A 14,913-nucleotide genomic window follows, 5' to 3' on the forward strand; every position below is an offset into this window, starting at 1 on the left:
CTTACTTAGAGCCAATCCTGTGATCCACAGTTTCCTTCGCATCATTGATTAATGAATGGTATATGAGAGTGCAGTCTTTTCCGTAAAGGCAGTCGCTACTCATCACACGTTAAGCTGTTCACTGTTTGCAGATCATTGATCTTTCCGTGCACTAGCCAGAAACATTGAGATGAACTTCGATACGACTCATAACTGCTTCCAAATACAATATAATGGTCTTAAGACACATAAGGTGTTTCTGTTTGGTTGGATTCAACTGGCTTAATGTAGGGTCCAGTGGCGGGGTGTTTTGAACACCAACCTTCAGGTTTAAAAAATTGTCGAACATTTTCTTTATCTACTGAGCGACTATCAGCTTCTCTCTTGACAATTAGATATTTTTAACACGATAAAGTTTACTACTACAACTCTATTATAATTAAATGCTTGTTTCATGTAAAACGTTCGTCACCTAATGTAATCTGTCACCACTTAGCGCTGAAGTGTCAAAGCACAATTTTCGTTTTGTGTTTAGTTTCAAGGTCTCATTATAATGGGGAAAATAAGAGATTAGAAAGCGTCTGCACAAGAGGAGCTATTTTCGGAAGACAACTAAAAATAAAGAAGGGTTTGTTACAAGAAACCCACCTTGATAACGACAATGTGACGAATTTTCTATAAAAGTCATAATTGCACTGCTGTCAAGGTAGCTGAAGATACAGTTTATAAAGTCGTGAGGAGAGAGATTCGTGCTATATTATGTAGTTTTACGCTATTTAGTGACGTTAAATTAACTACAGAATGTAGCATAACGATTTCAATGCTACAGATTTCTTTTTCCGTGACTTCATGAATAAAATTTGAATTCCTTAGACGTCCTTAAAATTACGGTTATCCGCGCGATGTTTCTTGTGACGAAGCAGATAGAGACAAACATATTTTCTTAGCCGGAATTTCATTTCTGACAAGAGAATCTTTTTTCAGCCACCCTTAAAGAAAAGAGCTGTTGACACTTGCGGACAGTAGACGGCGCCTGGCGCCTTCTGCTGAAATGCGTCCTGTTAGCACTCGGTCTCTTCTCGCTACTTGGTTCACATTTATTGTGGTCGTTAATTAACAAGAAAACCAGTCCAGCGTGTACAACGATTATATACTCGAGCAAAACAAACAAAAGAAGATCTAACAGAAGAGAGATGACTAGAGACAGCGGCGATGAAGCTGATGGGATAATCCTCTAATAAATTATACGGCGAACGAAATTCAATTGTTCATCCAGTTCTTAAATACATTTGCAACATTATAATCAACGCTTTTCTGAATCGTCGATAAGTTACAATAAAGTCAGGGTTTGCGATGGAAGTAGATACCGTCTCCAAAAGTTTGGATTGCAATGTCATTCACACACGGCTCATGAGATCGAGAAGACTTTATAGCGTTCGGTCAGATTCTAATCTTAACAACGTTGAATAAATACACGTATGTAAGCCGTTTAAGAAATAAAGACTAAAAATTCAGGGCTGTCCTATACCTGACTAAATGCAGTGGTTTAGGACGAATTGTATACAGACCTACAGATAGAATCTGGATACTGCTTGAGCGAAATCAATGAACAGATTCCGTGGCAGGCCAACAGAATTATCCTTGAACAGTTCACAGTTATTTACCTGATCAGGAACTGCCAAGCTGCCGCGAGACATAAGATTCATAATCGTTACCACAAAATCCCGACCTCAAATTTAATTAGGTAGTTCAGTCCAATTCACACCGTCACAAATTATTTATCTCAAATCCCCTTTAATATCTTACGTTCAGCGCTTTGGTCTTCCAAGTGGCTTATTTTCATAAGGCTACGAATCAAAATGTCTTGCCCCCATGCCTCTCGCGTCTCGTCTCCCTTGATTTGTTCACATTAACAATCACGGAGCGTTGAGGCAGAGTGCCTACTTCCTATTCGGGATGCCTCTAGTTCAAACCTCGACTCGACTGCTTCCTTTCAAATCCCTTAAACTTCATCGAACCATTCACACCATTCGACGCTAAATAACCGCTGGGCTCATACAGCATCATTAATAAGCTAAACAGCGAAATTCTATTTTCCTTCATAAAAACAGAGTTTGTTTTTGCATGGGTGACATGATGCTCCCCATTTCTATCAAGTATGTAAGATCTGAGGTTTTCACAGCGGTGAGTATGAAGGTTTCTGTCTTCTGGGTCGTTGCGCCGTGCAGTCTGGTCGATGTTAACCAACGTTTCAGAGGTCATACTGCCTCCGTCATCAGGGCGATGAGTATGAAGATTTCTGTTTTCTGGGTTGTTGCGCTGTGTAGTCTGGTCGATGTTAACCAACGTTTCAGAGGTCATACTGCCTCCGTCATCAGGGCGATGAGTATGAAGATTTCTGTCTTCTGGGTTGTTGCGCCATGTAGTATGGTCGATGTTTACCAACGTTTCAGAGGTCATACTGCCTCCGTCATCAGGGCGATGAGTATGAAGATTTCTGTCTTCTGGGTTGTTGCGCTGTGTAGTCTGGTCGATGTTTACCAACGTTTCAGAGGTCATTCTGCCTCCGTCATCAGAGTATGAAGATTTCTGTCTTCTGGGTTGTTGCGGTGTGTAGTCTGGTCGATGTTTACCAACGTTTCAGAGGTCATACTGCCTCCGTCATCAGGGCGATGAGTATGAAGATTTCTGTCTTCTGGGTTGTTGCGCCGTGTAGTATGGTCGATGTTTACCAACGTTTCAGAGGTCATACTGCCTCCGTCATCAGGGCGATGAGTATGAAGATTTCTGTCTTCTGGGTCGTTGCGCCGTGCAGTCTGGTCGATGTTAACCAACGTTTCAGAGGTCATACTGCCTCCATCATCAGGGCGATGAGTATGAAGATTTCTGTCTTCTGGGTTGTTGCGCCGTGTAGTATGGTCGATGTTTACCAACGTTTCAGAGGTCATACTGCCTCCATCATCAGGGCGATGAGTATGAAGATTTCTGTCTTCTGGGTCGTTGCGCCGTGCAGTCTGGTCGATGTTAACCAACGTTTCAGAGGTCATACTGCCTCCGTCATCAGGGCGATGAGTATGAAGATTTCTGTCTTCTGGGTCGTTGCGCCGTGCAGTCTGGTCGATGTTAACCAACGTTTCAGAGGTCATACTGCCTCCATCATCAGGGCGATGAGTATGAAGATTTCTGTCTTCTGGGTTGTTGCGCCGTGTAGTATGGTCGATGTTTACCAACGTTTCAGAGGTCATACTGCCTCCATCATCAGGGCGATGAGTATGAAGATTTCTGTCTTCTGGGTTGTTGCGCCGTGTAGTATGGTCGATGTTTACCAACGTTTCAGAGGTCATACTGCCTCCATCATCAGGGCGATGAGTATGAAGATTTCTGTCTCCTGGGTTGTTGCGCCGTGTAGTATGGTCGATGTTTACCAACGTTTCAGAGGTCATACTGCCTCCATCATCAGGGCGATAAGTATGAAGATTTCTGTCTCCTGGGTTGTTGCGCCGTGTAGTATGGTCGATGTTTACCAACGTTTCAGAGGTCATACTGCCTCCATCATCAGGGCGATGAGTATGAAGATTTCTGTCTTCTGAATTGTTGCGCTGTGTAGTCTGGTCTATGTTAACCAACGTTTCTGAGGTCATACTGCCTCCGTCATCTGGGCGATGAAACGTTGGTAAACATCTACCAGGCTACACAGCGCATCAACCTAGAAGACAGAAATCTTCTATCAAGTATATTACGAAGGGATCATCCTCGATGTAAAAACTTAATGGATGTCAAACAATACATCATTTCATCGCACGGCGATTTTAACTGTTGTCGGCTATTGATTGGTTTAGTTCGCGGGAGAAGAAAAGGAAACCTTGAAGAATTGGTACACTCTGTGCAAGAAAAATGAAGCGCTTAATATTTTGGAAGTCCAAAACCTTAAGTGATGCGAACGCACAACTGGCGTCATAATTCAAACAAATCTTCATTTCCTTATACGTGTCTCATGTATCTTTCTTTGTACCTTCCATTAATTACAGTCATGCCACACATACGTTACGCAAAAGCACCAAAATATCTCTCTGGCTTGTAGAAATATATTAATACATTTTAATAACTTTTCAGAGACTCCGCGGCAAAACGAAGGTGAAGACTTCCTCGATGGAGGATCCATATTCTTTGGTATCGAAGTGGTTAGCGTTGATCAGAAGGTTAGCTGTGCGAATCATGATGTCGTGGGCAGATGAGAGGGGTAGTTAGTTACCCAGACTGAAAACATATGCACTTAAACATTAAAAAGAACTGTATTCTCAATGTGAAACAGATTTCTTCCCTTCACCCTAACACCGACGACTGCTTCTGCAGAAAGAGGATTTAAAAGCTGGAAACAGTGCACAATGAAGTTGACCTTGTCCTTCATCCTCCTGTCGCTCTATCCTCGGGAATTATTATAGGATCTATTAAATAAGTGCAGAAGAGATGCGAGGGACAGAGGGGAGTTAGGAACACATGGATTTTCGTAGTTTCATCCTCAGGGAAGACATGGGCGAAGTTGGGACAATAATATCAAAATACATCTTTGAGAAACGGTGTGAAGACTGGGACTGGATTCAACTGGTTCAGTCGCAGAATTTTGTGAGCACGGTGGTGAAACTTGTTTCGTAACAGAAAGAACCGCAATTCTTTAGCTGCCATGACCAAGTATTCGACCGTTCGTATTGACCATGGAGAAACAACATCAGTCAGCAATGGCTCTGGTGACCTCCGCAGCATCAAGCTGATTGTCTGTCTTTGATTTCCGCCTCGCTCCATTCCGAGTCCTTGACGGGCTTTTTCACGGAGACAATAGCCCGAGAGTGCAGCTACATAGCGAATAGCACTCAACTGAAATGGCAGAGAAAACATAGATGGGAAATCGCTGTGGCGTTTGACACTTGACATATAACGACAAGGAAAAATCCTGGCAAAGAGTCAGACTGGGGGCGCGGTTTAAGGGGTCGTGTTTTATACTGGGGTAAACTCATACCAAAAGCGTGTTCCGCCAAACTGCCTCCTACCTTTGTCGCCCATAACTATCTAAGCTATTGTCTGATCCAACGTAGTCTAATATTATAGTGTCTAATTTAATGTGATCTTACCTACTTATCTATGAATCTACGTTACTTACTATGCGGCACAGGGACTTTACTGAAAATTTAACAGGAACTAACTGGTCAAGAAATTCAATTTCTTTATGACACAGACTGTTGCTACAGATACATAACACCGCCACTGGACTGTGTTTTGAGTCAGCTGAATCCAATCGTAACCTTCACATCCTATTTTTCTGAGATAAAAGTATCTTGCCATGTCCCAAGTGGTATATTCCGAACTGAAACTGCGCAGGCCTGTGCATTTATTATCTTCTTTCTTATTTTCTGTTAATAATCAACTTCCAGCCACTTTCGATGTTACCTTCCCTCTGCAGTCGATACAAAGTCGGCAAATAATCTGAGACTCTGTCAGTAACATTATGTGGACAGTTCACTTCTTGAAGCTCCTCACGATGCATTGTCTGTCTTGGACCCAAGTGTTCTTCACAGCACAGGTTTTTCTTCTGAGTTTGACTTAACGACTGAGACATATCTTAATTAAGATAAATTGTTAGGTTTTCCCCGGGGACAGCGACCGATGCTTGAAGTGGATTACTCACCTCCATCTGTAGCTGAGGTTAAGAATGTGTGGAGTTACACATTCACTCTCCCATACGTCTTTATAGTTGGGCGCTTAATCAGCCACAAAGATGTCACTACCATGTTAATTCTTCGCTTGTTGTAACAAGGTCTAATATCTATGATTTGAGGTTTTCACAGCGGTGAGTATGAAGATTTCTGTCTTCTGGGTTGTTGCGATTCGCCCTGAGGACGGAGGCAGTATGACCTCTGAAACGTTGGTTAACATCGACCAGACTACACAGCGCAACGACCCAGAAGACAGAAATCTTCATACTAAGAATCTCTCTGATGACGGAGGCAGTATGACCTCAGAAACGTTGGTAAACATCAACCAGACTACACAGCGCAACAACCCAGAAGACAGAAATCTTCAAGGTCTAGTATCGTTGCGGGAAGACGTTTTTTGGACCTTGCCCAATTTCTGAATAAAACAATAAACACGACGTTCCTGAAGGTTCGCTCTGTCTATTGTTACTCTGCGGAACCCGTTAAATGAATCAGGCCTTATCATTATCAGAATAAATAATATAAACTCTATGTGACGTGCAGCAAATGTACGTTCAGGATGAAAAAATAAATAAACAGCAGTCTTAGACAGTTTTGACAAGCCACGCCATTTATCATATTTTGATACTGCATCACATTTAGGCGTTGAATATTTTATTATGCTTTTCGCAGTTTAGCTTGTCATTTAAGTATGGTGAAGATTTACAATCCGTATAAGCAGTTTACTTCTGCTTGATGAACCTGGACTAAAAAGAATTCTACTTGAACAATCTTACAATGTTCTGCCTGAGACCATCACAACATTTAAGACCACTGTATATGGCAATAAAAACTGAAGTAAAACTCGTGCAGAAAAGGAAAACAAGGAATCTGGTCTCATCCAGGAACAGAATGGATTGTCATAACGGCACTCAATTATTCTGTTTTGTCGCAAATGGTTAATGAATTACTCAAAAAGTAATGATTTGGAAGGGCAGTCGTGATACATTTTAAAGTAAGGAAACCCACAAAAATCTCGGTATCCGACTAGGGATCGAAGCTTACAATTACCGAACCCAAGTCAACAGCACAGCACTGCCTACTTTGCTGTGCTGCAAGCTGCGAGCTGTCTTCACTCGCCTGCACCACTCCAGTATTCTTTTTACAAAGTTGTGCCACTTTGCTGAGATGTTGAAGCATGCAATTTGGTGACTGCTACTACAGGCTGTTACATGTGTCTATTGGTAATAAATACACCAATTGTAGTTTATTCCTAACATAGCATTATATGGCTAATTCGAATAAAAGTATTATCACAAATCAGAGTACGCTGCTACGCATAAAAGGGCTGATGAATGGCAAACTGTCACTCGCCCGTCGTTTTGGAAATCAGTAAAGAGACTGTAAATAGTAGCAGAGATCACTGTTTCATCAAATGCAAACTGACTAAATCGTATCAATTTGTTTATTTGCAGAATGAACATTTAATTTTACACTGGTTACTTTATTTGCATAAGTAGGAGTTTAGAGCACAAAAATGCCGGGGAAGTTTAAAAAGCAGCTGCAATTAAAAGAAATGGACATGTGTCATGCAGTTTTGAAAACAAGATTGTACGTTAAGTAGCTCATAGACAGACTATGTAAACAATTTCGTATTTAATGTGGTTTTTGTACTACACAATTGTCCCAAGCTTTTTGGAGAGACGAGTTCCTGAATGTTGTTAGGTTTTAACATCACTGCTTTTTAAATAAGCGCCAATCTTGAGCCCTGGCACTCGAAAATCACCACGAGCCAGCTCCGGATTGTTCTAGTAGCTGTACAGCACTGAGCTTGATGCAGATCCGGAAAAACAGGAAAGCCAACTGCAGTCGCTGCCCAGTCTGTTAAGAGGATTATCGCAGCATTAAGAAGAAGTCAAGCTGGAGATAGCACTGTGTGTGATGATGGATCAGTCCGTCATCAGTGGACTTGAAACTGTCTAAGACGATGTTCAGAACAAGCAGACAACAAAGACAGCGTAGAAACGACGAGTGGGGGACAGCACTTCAAATCCTTTCTCTCTCGACATATAATAAAAGATGGTGCATGAAGGATGGGGAATAGCGAAATCTAAATGTCGCCACAACGTCCAAGTTTGTAGTAAGATAAACTGGGGAAAAGCGTGGGAAGGCGTTGGGAACCATGAAGAGGGTTGAGTGATGGTTGGATGTTGTCCAAGTGAACCCCCGGTCTTGCAAACAAGCCGCGGAATACGAAGTTTACTTGAAAATCAGCAGCTCTGCATGCACAACAAGATCGTGGGTGAAACTGATTTCATTTCTCATCAATATCACATTTAAATCTTCCTTCAACCTGTCTTCATCGTTATAATCGCCATTAAAACTTTAATTCGTTTCAAGGCTTCAAAGAACCTGGGCCCAACCAACATGAGAACGGAGTTCGTGAGGGTGTAAAACCCTTGACAGATTCCCTACACTAGAATTAATTTTTAGATGAATGTCTGGGTTTAGTGGTTAACTATCCTGATTGGTATTCGAAAAGACCAATTTTCGAATCTCGAAGACCGTCTATCCTGACATGTTTACGTGATTTTCGTTTGTCGGAGAAAATCCGATTTTCAAGAGATAATCTGAGGTTTATAGCAATTCAGACAAAGAAATTACATTTTTTGTAAGGCAACCTTCACACAAATAAATTACTCCAGTACTGAGGTTAAAAATGCGTAGGCTGGAGTAGAAGCGGCAATTTGAACTTGTATTCGATAGAAGCCCAGTTCATTCTCGGCTGAGTTACCAGCTATTCTAAGGGTTTCGTGGTTAACCTCAGACAGTCCAGGCAAATGCCATTCAGTGGCGGTTGGGTTAGGTTAGGTCCTCTGAAACGTCGGTAAACACGTTACAAATGCCGGGGTCAACATCTAAATAAACATAGAACCTAATGTGCTTTTAATAGTACGATAAATATAAATAAATAACTTCAAGAAAGCTTTATAATACCAATAATTAATATTTTCATGTTGTAATATATCACCTTGAACACTGAAATGTGTCTTACATTTAAGCTACTGTAAAATCAGAATAGCTTAAGATGTAACAAGTGAACAGCAGAATAGCCCCGATTATGAAAAATGTTTCCAGTGTTGGAGCAATCTACATGATACTTGATATTATGGGTGTATTACTAGTGACCCGACTTTTTTTTACAAATTATGCATGAACTATGAAATGCTAAAAAAAAAATGAGACGAACAGTAGATACACTACAAGGCTAGTAAAGTGACAGAGAACTAAGAATCAGCTGATATTTCTATACCGCGTATTAGAACAGCTGTGCGTCTGCTCAGATGGATATTTCTGTTTGAAGGTCGAGTCAATTCTCAGCCCAGACAGACAATACTCCCAATAGATATCCGTTTTCCTTTTTCGTGGCACTATTTCAGTTCTGCCATCTAACGTAGAGCAGATATTCTCTTTTATTTTTTCTTGGTCTAAGGCACATCCAACTTTGAGTGCAAAAGTTTTGATGAAGTTCATCTTCACAGTTTCCCCCTCCCCCCCAAGCCAACCTCCCACGTCTCCGTCATCGTTTCGTCGTCTATCTTTCTCCCATCCGCCCAACTCTCTTCCTCTGACAAGCGCTTCAAAATTGATGGGGTTTTCGCGAACTCAAATTTAGCGACATGACGCTGCAGATTACAAGGGATCTGAATTATCTTTTACTGTCACAAAGAGTTCGAACGTTAAAGAATTCAAGATGAGGATAAGGATATTGTTGTATACATCCACAAAACGAGAGTTAACGAAGAAAAGAAATTATGCATTTTAGAACGTCGTATTCAGACAAAAAAGAAGAGTAAAGAATACAAGAAGATTTACGAAATGCAGGAGATTGTTTGTTGCTGTTATTTATTGCTGTTCATATAAATCTCAGTTTCGAAAATTATGATCAATAAAGACGACGACAGTTTTCTGGGATTTTTGCACCCGTAGTCTCGAAAATATTGGTCAAAATTTCAGAGGAGCTTAATGCTTCCATCATCAGGTAGAAATCCCCTGATGATGGAGATAGTAAGATCCTATTAAAAAGTCGGCCAATATCAACCACATTACACGGTGCTACATTCCATAAGACAAGCATCATCATACTTATTGTTGTGAGAATTTGAAATCTGACCTGATTAATATCCTACACCCACTCAATGAGAACTGCACTCATAGAATTTTGAAGTCAAAATAGCTGTTCTAATTATCGTTTTCCGTGTTGTGCGTTTATTACTGCTGTTGTTGTTGTTGTTGTTATTATTGTTATTAATTATAATGCGAAGATATTTTACTACGCTGCATCAGCTACTTGGGTTATGTAGCACTGAATCAGGTATGGAGAGTTAGATTGTAAGTCAGTAGGGAGGTGAGACTACGAATTTAAACTAAACGATGTTCCAAATTTAGTTCCTATTTCAAAAAGAACATATAGCTTCTTCATTGCAGAGATCAATTTGTTAACGCTGTTTATATATCTAATCGCTGTTTATTATGAGAACCACACGAAATCCATAGAGTAAATTCTGTGGAGAAAATGTGGAATTACACAATGTTAAAATTTGTGGTGCGTAGGATTACCAATAAGCCTTAAGGGGTTTTAAGAACGATTAACGAACCAAATATAACACATAATACTGTAATTGATTCGTAGATTATTTAACCAGGCATTACCACCTAAATGAACTTGTTAAATCAAGAGTACTGATTCTGCTTTAATTCATCAACATCCATCAGTCGTATTATAAAACTTAATTGTGCACGTTTTATTCATTGCGTAAGATATTACCATAAAAATACTAGAATTACAGTCGACTCTCATATCGATATAGACTTCGAGACATTATAAAAAACTACAGAGCTATCAAAATTATTTATTGCACTATACCAGAAATTTATATGGCTGCACATATACTGCATTTTACGACTGAAGAGTGAAAACATTGAGAGCAATAAGTAACCGGGTCTCTTGGCTGATGTCACCGTGCAAACCCAGGCTCTATTGCCAACGTTTCGGATATATTACTGTTTCCATCTTCAAAGTAAAGTGACAACACAATGGTCCCTGCCGATCTTATAGAACAGATCCACAGGGATAATGCCAGCTTTACATTGAAGATGGAAACAGTAATATCTCCGAAACGTCGTCAATACAGCTCGCATCTACAAGGCGCCCTCACCCACAAACAGTGTTCTTAACCACTGAACCGCCACGAAATTACATCTTCTCTGACAAATGTAGGCCTACTGTTTGTGTAGCCTGCGCACATTCCGGTAGTTAATTAGGCCCTATACTCAGATTGGGAGTGCAAATTCTAGTCTAATTCATACAAAAACAAAAACTGTTACCCTTAGATAGACAAACCTGAGATAATTACTGATGTATTTCTATTTATAAAATTAAGCACAGGGTGTTGCATAACTTTGTTTCCAGTATTAACCTGGATACTGTAAGTGGATGATACATAAACACCAGTTCCTGCACACACATTCGAAAGTTGTTGTCGAAGCAAGTAGATTTAGCTTATATGTGCATATGTATAATTTATTTTACCAGATCCACTCAAAATATGCTCTTAAGATATTTCAGGCACGGCCATCAGACTGGAAGGGGGATTTAAGTTGCGGGGGTTGGCTCCGGAAGTAAATGGGTAGACAGAGGACTGGAAATAAGCCCCCTTCACTTCACCAACCCCCTGGCAAACCCAGGACGCAGGTTTGAACTGAAATCAAGACTGCAAGGACGGTCGCCTTCCTGGCGCCAGAGTTGGAGACCGGGAGACGTCAGGCGTTCAAATCCTGCACGCCTCCTGCCCATGGAAAACGAAAAGGGGGGGAAAAAAGTTTCAATTTGTACCCGAATTGAAAGACCCGGTGCATTGTTCTGTAGAAAGAGCGTAGGCTGTAAGCCACAGACCACAGACTGCTTCTGTACGGAATGATAGCCTGAAGCCCTTATGAACCAAAGCACAGATAAAAGCATGAAGATGTCTGTCTTGTGGATTGTCATCCCCATGATGATAGAGGCAGGAAGAACCTCTGAAACGTCGGTAAGCTTTTAGCATACTACACGGTGCTACAACCCAGAAGGCAGACTTGCACTCTCCTCTTTTTAAACACTACTGGTAAGTTGAAGAATAAGACAGAAGAAAAGAAGAGTGAAAGAAAATAGAAAGAAATTAGAAGAATATTATGTGAATATAGGTAAAAATAACTATTAAATAAACTAAAAATATGTACTGAGATTACTCATCTAGGATCTGATTTCTCAAACTTTCTGCTCTTAAGCATTTCCTAACTACTACGAAACTCTAAAAGGCCTCACCATATACGGCGCCAAGAAAGATCTTGCTTTAAACATTAGGGGAAGAAATTATTGTTGGAATGTCTTTATAAACGACTTAAAATTGGAAAATATTTTAACACCGCTGACATTCTATTGGTGTCACAGAAGTTATCTAAATACGCATATTATGACTTAACACAGTAAAGTTGGCATTAAACTGACAGTAAACTTACATCATTACTACGGTTGTCTGTCAGAACCTCTGTAATCAAACTTTGCCATAATGTAAAGAATTTACGTACACGGCAATTATAGAATAAATGAGTCGTAGAAATGATATAGCATTCCATTAAAATGGTTCATTTACATTATGCTTTATTCGCTAGTCATAAGATGTGTTTAAAGACTGTCTGGTATTGGAATCCGAAGGTTAAACAAAGCTACGTGACGCCAACCATAGGATTCAGCAGTGAGTCAGCAACATTGTGGAAAATGGCTTCCTTATATGTACCTTAATTAACACTGCTATCATTTCGCGACCATTATCAGCCATTCTTCCTCATAATAATCATCTGATTGATAGTGATTGACGTTCATGTACCATCTGATGAAATGTAGTGAATAAAGAAGCTGAAAGAGCACACAACACAAAGATCTAGTGATTCAAATACAGCACAAGTGGCATATGAAGGCAAATGTAATACCGATGATTGTTGGTTCAGATAATATAATTTGATTACTCTTTATAAAGTTCCCTATCAATGCCGAATTACATTAGCTTGTACTCATATTGCCCAATACATCCCACATCAACACGCTGCCGTCACCTGAAAACATAACCAACGTCCGACTGCCTAAAATCAACATCTTATTGGGCATTTTCTGTTCTCTGTGGCGCATTTAATACTCCTCAGAAACAGGGTGTTCCCCAGTCCTCGGGTGCCTAGCTGATATAGCCTAATATCAAAAGGCCACGGGTTCGATCACAACTTCCGCCACTAGCCTTAAAATGAAAATAATGTCTGTCGGTACTAGCGTACAGAGTGCCCCGTTTAAAATAACCCAACAACAACCACGCAGTAGCCCACTGTACAGTAATGAAATCAGAAGGAGGTCCCAGCCTCCACCGCGACACGCAAGTAGGGTCATCCTGGATGCTAAGACATTTTATAACATGCTGGTTCCTTGCGGTGAAGATTTAACCCCTGGCTTAATCCCAAAAATGAAAGACCACCCGTTGTCGGATGTCCATGAATATATGCAGCTGCCGTCCACATATGGAGGCATTTTCTTTAATCCATAAACTGCAGACACTTCATATCGTGGCGGTAAGTAGTCTCTAACCTGGACACCATGGAGCCTTAATTCTGGAATGGAGGGTAGATGCGCTATGTTCTCGGAGCTGTAAGGTAACAAATCTTCATGTTTCATTCAGTCTGATTTAATTTCGTTTTGCATGCAGATGTCTTCACACTTTATTCCCGGTTTATACAAATGTATGTGAAATCTTTTCTATGTAACCGGGCGTGCGTGTAGGAAACACGTGATACTGTCCCATTATCCACCAACAAAAAATTATTTCTGGAGCCAGTTCATTTGGATTCTGCAGGGCTTCCTTTCCATTACATTACAGATTTTCGCACTATGTAACATTTAAATTGTAATGTCGTGTTCTGAAAAACAACAGCAGAAGTAACACGAACGTATTCTGCAAACTTGGCGTTTAGCAGGTGTGATGAATGCGGCGCCAGGACACAAAGTGACGTCACACAAATAACCACGCCTCTCACTACTGACGTCATACATCTCTACAGTGCTTCGTTCTGGACTTTTTGTTGCAATTTTTGGCAATACTGCAAGAAAATATTACACGATCACTTATCTGACTAGAATCCACGATGAAAAAAATTTACGAGTAAACATTTTCGTTAAAATAAACTTTTACTCACAGAACGCCTATAAATTATTTAGTATGAAGATTTGTGTCTTCTGGGTTGTTGCGCTGTGTAGTATGGTAGATGTTTACCGACGTTTCAGAGGTCATATTGCCTCCGTCATCAGGGCGATTCATCTTCATACTCACCGCTGTGAAAACCTCAAATCATACAATTATTTAGTAGTTTTCAGAAGAAGAGAATACCTACAATTCATGTTACAATACCTGAGTGTGCATTTATTTCGCAGACGTGTGAAGCCCAAAGTTCCCAGTCAATATATTAGCCCTCTCTAGCCGATCCAAATAGATATCCCTCACCTGAACATGACAACAGATCTAGCTTCGGAAACACAGTGATCTCTCTGCAGGATATACGACGATGGACAACCGAAAAATCTTTGAATATAAACTGTGATATACCATCATCAGTATCCTGTAAGGTGCATACATTTTTTCCTACTTTCGTTGTAACATTATTATATAAGTCTCGGTGCAAACGATTAGACGAGTAATACATTTATAACAATAAATGGTTTAATTATAATTTTCTTTATATCTGTTTCGGAGGGTTTGACAAATTTCCATCCCTTTCAACACAGTCTAACTATAATGAATGCTGATTCATTACTTAAGTTAGTTAGTTAGTTAGTTAATTCCTTTTATTCCTATAGGGAACATAGGGCTGATTACCTAAGTTATGAAACAGATAAATCTATAGAACCTGATACGAGATAAACTATTAAAAAATATGATCGTGTAATTGTAATCCACCACTCTCTGGCGTCATCACTGCATTGTTCACTTCCCCTCATAGCCCACGCAATCACGTGGAGTTCTAATGCACCCCCACCCACCCCAAGTAGTCACCCCTTATCTGTTTTACTGGATTCCATTCTAAGGGCTACAGAATCCTGCATCCCCACCCTCAATGGATTGTTGCGTGTTCCATTGATATCTCTTGCACCACCCCTATACACCCTTACCCC

The 14,913-nt window shown here is 40.4% G+C and overlaps 1 long non-coding RNA gene across 1 annotated transcript in view; it reads right to left on the reverse strand.

The window, feature by feature from the left end:
- Window positions 1-7,213: 7,213 nt before the first annotated feature.
- The window catches only part of LOC147873418 (uncharacterized), a 55,030-nt gene continuing 47,330 nt past the window's right edge, over window positions 7,214-14,913 (reverse strand). Inside the window, exon 3 of the long non-coding RNA XR_015535750.1 lies at window positions 7,214-7,547. This is a non-coding gene — a long non-coding RNA (uncharacterized LOC147873418). The remainder of the gene's footprint in view (window positions 7,548-14,913) is intronic.

Source organism: Zootermopsis nevadensis, unplaced genomic scaffold (genome assembly GCF_977971745.1).
Source record: "Zootermopsis nevadensis isolate Lab colony 2312 unplaced genomic scaffold, Znev_1.0 Znev_ptg000018l, whole genome shotgun sequence".
In the NCBI taxonomy this organism is placed as follows: Eukaryota; Metazoa; Arthropoda; class Insecta; order Blattodea; family Termopsidae; genus Zootermopsis; species Zootermopsis nevadensis.